Source organism: Sebastes fasciatus, chromosome 3, assembly GCF_043250625.1.
Source record: "Sebastes fasciatus isolate fSebFas1 chromosome 3, fSebFas1.pri, whole genome shotgun sequence".
NCBI classification, from domain to species: Eukaryota; Metazoa; Chordata; class Actinopteri; order Perciformes; family Sebastidae; genus Sebastes; species Sebastes fasciatus.
The window spans coordinates 27,872,401-27,878,400 of NC_133797.1; positions in this window are offsets into that span (position 1 = coordinate 27,872,401).

Below are 6,000 nucleotides of genomic sequence, written 5' to 3' on the forward strand. Positions count from 1 at the left end.
CATTTGTCATTTGAATTTCTAGTTAGCACCTACGGTAAAGTTTTCTGAACAGTGTATGAATGACAATGACACAAAATGTATACATGCATATATAGATGTAAAGTAGGGCCGTCAACGCCAGGGGCTGTTTAACGCCACTAATTTCTTTAACGCATTAACACAATCTATTTTTCGGCGGTTGTAGCGGGGCTCAGATTTAAAGCTAGAGTGAAGATGTTGGTATCAAATTAAACCAGAAAACCTAAATAACACTCCAAACTTGCGCTAAATTTTGGTGAGCAAAAACTGGAATAACCATTTTCAAAGGGGTCCCTTGACCTCTGACCTCAAGATATGTGAATGAAAATGGGTTCTATGGGTACCCACGAGTCTTCCCTTTATAGACATGCCCACTTTATGATAATCACACGCCCTGTTATAGCGGCAGGCCATCGTAAAACACATTTCATTCAAACTAGGCAGAAAAACTCGCCAAAACCGTCTTGGTTTGTCTTTCCAACAATCACCAACATTGGTTTAGTATAAGTTTAGTAAATAAACCCTTACTTCATAGAGTTAGATGTGAAAATATGACAGCTCTACACGCTGTTTCCCCACCGCGGTCTCTCTCTTTGCCTGCTGAGCAGCAGCTGAGCGGCTCTCGTTCTTCGGAGGCAGACCATTAAATTAGCAAAACAAAATGATAAACATCGCCCAGAAAATCGGCGAAAAAACAAAAAAAACGGTGATGTACTCAGCCAATCGCCGATATATTTGTCCAATCACCCAACCCTACCCTAATTCCTATCCCTACGGGTGGTGGAATTAGGAGTTGTGAGCACTGCATCCCTTCAATGCACATCATGAAAAGCTGAGCATGACCATTTTTAGACAAAATCAGTTGTTCTTAACAGCCAGGGGGCCCAGAGCTGGATAGGAGCCATGGAACATGCAAGCAACTTAAGATATAATATGTCAGAGTTGTTGAACTGTTTTCATGGGGCCAAAAATGTTGAGAAGCACTCACCCCATCTACTTCTGCTTCCAGCTATCAAGACTCTGACAGCCAAAACATGCTAAGTGCTCGGTGCTGTCGGTAGCATGCAATATCATGTCCCTTTCATTTCAGACAATGTGAAAAAGAGAACCAGCACTTTAATCCAGGCTTGTGCATGACATACAGTCTGGAGGACAGTTAGCTGGCTATACTGTGTGTTTTTATGTTGAAAGATGATGAGGCCAAGATTTATCACACAAACACACACACACACACACACACACACACACACACACAGGACAAAACATGTTCAAAGAGTCATATAAAAAGAAATAAGAGACATTGATGCAACTATGCAGAGATTCATCAATGAAATATTCTAAGCTGTGGCACACAGACCAATGTGTTGACTACAAAATATACCCCAGGGCAATCTGTTGAAATATACTTCATCTGCCCTTAAAGAAATAAAGCTTTTTCCAAATAAAAAACAGTCCATGACAAGCACAACATTTCTCCCTCATTTGTCACAATGCAGTATGTGCTTTTACTCACATTTTAGAACATAATGGGACACAAATCTTTACCACACCACATGCATATGTATGCAAGCACATACAAAAGCACACACTCACTTACACATTAATGAACACCCGGGCCTACAGCTTGGTGGAGCACTAATAGGCTTTGCTGTCAGCTCCTAGCCTTCCACCAGACAGAAGGATGATTTCTGTCACATACACAGTCATTGAATTTTGCATCCAGACCTTTAACTGACCCTTCAGACTGCAGCAGTGAGTCATGCTATGGAAATCAGGGCCTACGCACCGACTGTATCCTCCCCTTGCATACAGACACACACTCTTTGCTACTCTCCAATTTAACCTCTCTGTATCTCCATTTTGTCTGAACGATTTTGCTCATTCAGAAGGCAGAGAGTAGGAAATAGAAGACTACATGCTGTGGGAGACTCAAGGTAAACACCTGGAAGTAGACATCCTCTATCTGGCTCTGTGTCTATACATACTTCATAATACCATACACTTTGAGCTATATAGTAGTGCTAAACAGTGCGAGCGTTTCACTCGCAATTGCGACTAATCAACGAACTGTCAAGTGTATTTAGGAGCAGGTGTGCGAATAACCCCACGTTGGGGTGTGTTCACACTTATTTTTTGCAGATGCAGTGGCCAGTAGCTACCATGAACTTCGCTGTTTTGATTTGTTGTCTTTTTGCCTTTGTTACTGGCGCGCGTATGGCCTATGACGGAGACAGTGTTTCCGCTGGCCACGGCAAAAACAATTAAAATCTACAAAATCAACTAAAAAGAAAAATAGTAGTTGCTGGATGTAACTTCAGTTATGAGTATAAGAACTTCAAAGAGTGGACTGGACGCGGGTGAAAGATGCGACTCATGATCAGATTATCATAGTTTATAAAAATGCAGCCCAGTGGCAACACAGACATTTCATATACTATATGAGATGTATAACGCGAACCAGGCAACTCGCGTTCTACCTGCATTGGACCCGGATCACATGAATCAGCTGTCACTCGGTTTGTCACTGTTAGTAGAGAATCCTGTCTGCAGGCTAGTTCTTAACTTCACTGATAAACCGGAGAATTATACAGTAACATTAGGGTTCATAATCAACGAAAGTTTTGTATCACGTCTACACTTCAGTCCATACATTCTCTCTCTCATCCACACAATCTCTCTCTCTCTTCGGTGCACGCAGAATACACGATATATGTAGACAGATGCACATAATGCAGACCCAAAGTTCACAAGCGTGAGTTCCATCTGGAAAGATTTAGCCATACACCATTAGCAACATTTAGCACAACAAGCTGATTGCAATTCAGTCACTAAAGCGCAGATGAAATGGAGGACCCGCCAGCTGTTTGGGAAAAATTTGGGTTCAGCTACAATAGCAACGGAGAGAGTTGTGTATAAAACAATTGTGTGTCGGCTTTGCTCCACCATTGTAGGCTAACTGTTATGTGAATGTGAATATTTGATGGCATCCCTCCTAATCTTTTCAATTTCATAGCATAAGATATGCTTCTCAGGTTTATAGCCTGTTTTGACCTGTTGCCTTTTGGGAAAGTGTTTGTTCAGTGTAATACACAAGTGTTTGAAATGTACCTTATTTTTTACAATGAAAATTGTTTACCAAAGTTGCCAGCGGGCAAAATGTTACCTCAGTCCCCAGCAGGAGGATTGTGTCTGGCTTTGACACTTGCACTACTGTCTGTTCAAAATAAATGAAAAGAAACGTATCCCGATGCATTTCTTTTCTGCTGTACTGAACTCGCACCGAACCATGACTAAACTGGGGTATGAAGCAAACCATGACTTCTGTGTACCTTTACACCCCTAGTGCTATATAATAGAGGGATATTCCTAACGACTTATTAAACAGAAGTTTAAACTTAAACTAATCTAAAAGTAAGAAAAATCTAAATTCAGCACAATTTAGTCTATAAGGTTAATCTTGGTCCGAAGAAATATTGAGTATATTATAAGAGCTATTTGAAATGGTTAGTCTCGCTTTTCAATAACCAAATCGTATTTCAAATGCCACTGAAATCTATATGTCCCCAGTGTCTGCTCCGGTGGCCCAGTTAGGAATGTGCTTCACTCCTGGTGTGTGGTGTAACATTTGATGAAACGCTAGCGGGGACTTTGGTCGAGGGCTGCACTATATCTTTTAGCATCGACACTGCGATGTAATCAATAATCAATAATTGCGATTAAGGATTTGATGACAGAAATTCTTTCAGCTTACCCCCCTCCAAAACTAAATCCTTTTAAATTCTAAATCATCAGGTACCAGTCTGTAGACGGAGGTCTGACAAGGCCCTGTTGGCTATTCCCCGTCAAGTCTGAGGACCAAACGTATCAGGGCATTTGCTGTTAGCTCCAACCCTTTGAAACAGCTTACATGAGGAACTTAGACTTGAAACCTCACTGCCTCCTTGCTGTTTTATGTGTTATTTGTATTTGTTGACTGATTTTGTATTTGACTGGTCTCCTGCTTTCTTTTATTTGTCCTTGTTTGTTTTGAAAGGTACTATATAAACAAAGTTACTATTATTATTATTATTATTATTAAAAAGGTCTGTAGTAGACTCACTAGCAAATGTTAGTGGCTTGAACTTATACTACATTTTGCCTTTACACTGTACTCTGTGTCCTACCTTGCAGTGAGGACTGCTCATATTACTGACCATGAGAAGAGAACCTTAAGGACAACAAACAACAGCGGCCCGCGCCACCTGCTTTTTATAAACGCCACCACCGCTGCAACACTTTCAGAGATAAAGCAATGGACGGAGAAGTTGAAACACCCCGGTCTTCCTCTATTTAGTTGGATTGCTGTCGGTTTGTAAGTGTTTGTTGGAGCTTTGTGGATTATACACAGTCTCCCCTGTGATGATAGATGTCAATAAGTTGAATTACAAGTCACCGGGGTGCCTGGTCTTGAATAGTAGTGTTGTATTTTTTTATGTGCCCCTTTGCTCTTGTAATTTAAACAACAGTGTCGGTAGAAGAAAGATTGGAGCGAGGAAGCAAAAGTTTAGCTTTCACATACATTTGCTGGAGTTATCGATCTTTTAGTGGATAGGTTTTACACCTCTGACATACCCTTACATTCCCTATTATTTTATCATATAATTCTATGCTTTGTTTTATGGCCACCTAGAAATTTTTATCTGGGGGTTTTAGCGTGGACACAAACACATCATGTGCACACACACCTAAAGACGCAAATATGTACGCAAGTGGGTGCATGCAGCAGTGACACATCTTAACACATGCCCTCCCACTCAAACACTCACTCCAATGTCACTCAACAGACGCAACCACACACACAAATATACGGTTCATGTGTGACACACACACATACACACACACACACACAGTTTAAGAGACCAGGCCACATTTATTTATGGTCGCCATTTCCTCTGTCTTGTTGTCCGGAGGCAGAATTTGTGGTGGCATGTGGTGGAGGGCTTTAATGCCAGTCTCTTCACACTAGTCTCTTGTGAGCTCGGTGTACTTCATCTGTCTGGTGTGCCAGGACAGCTTTACCATGTGTATTTCTTCTGCTCGCCATTACTCTCTGCCCCTTTTTTTTTTCTTGTGTTCTTTGTCTGTGTCTCTGTTACTTTTTTCTAGTGTGATATTGTTTCCCATCTGTCTGGTCTCTTGCAGTAATGTTTTTATTCCTCATGGTCAAAAGATCTGAGCAAACAGGGACAGATGGTTTTAAGTTTAAACCAGGAAAGCATGGCATATAAAGATCCACCGTCAACCATCACTAAACCAAATCTGAAACATGCTTGTATAGCTATACTGACTTGACATTAGGGCTGGATGATAATGCAATAGTATATCTCTTAATCTCTCAATACAGCATGGTGCTAGTGTAACAAAGTTCTCATCAGGATTGTTCATAGTTCTGTGTATTGAGTCTCAACACTGTCAGAAATGAAGTTTACATACTACTTTTTTGTTTTCTCAAAAACATTTTGTCGGGAAACATAAATGAAATGAACCACAAGCTAGTCGATGTGGTCAGGGTGGATGGTGGGTGGACACACCGCAGGACTTTGACACCAGCAGCCTGTTGCACCAGCTATATGTAAATTAGGGTGCAAAGTCTGCACTAAATGATGTGTTGAAACTAGTTAGTATGACACTAAAGTTGTCTCAATGTTTAGTTGCACCAGAGAGACGTAACATCAGAGAATTAGTGTTTGATGTCAAGTTCAGTCAAATTACCAGATTTTACATCCAAGGGGCAGCCAGGCACGTTTGTAGCATGTCATCTCTCTCTGTCTCCACATTTCCTATTTGTCTCCACACTACTGTCCAAAAAAACTAAAAAAATACAACATTAACAGAAAAACTATCTGACTTTACGGAACAAACTTTTGACCTATTACCTCGTATTTTGAATACTTTGATAAACATTGGGATAAAGTGTATTTTGTCTATATCGCCCACGTCCGC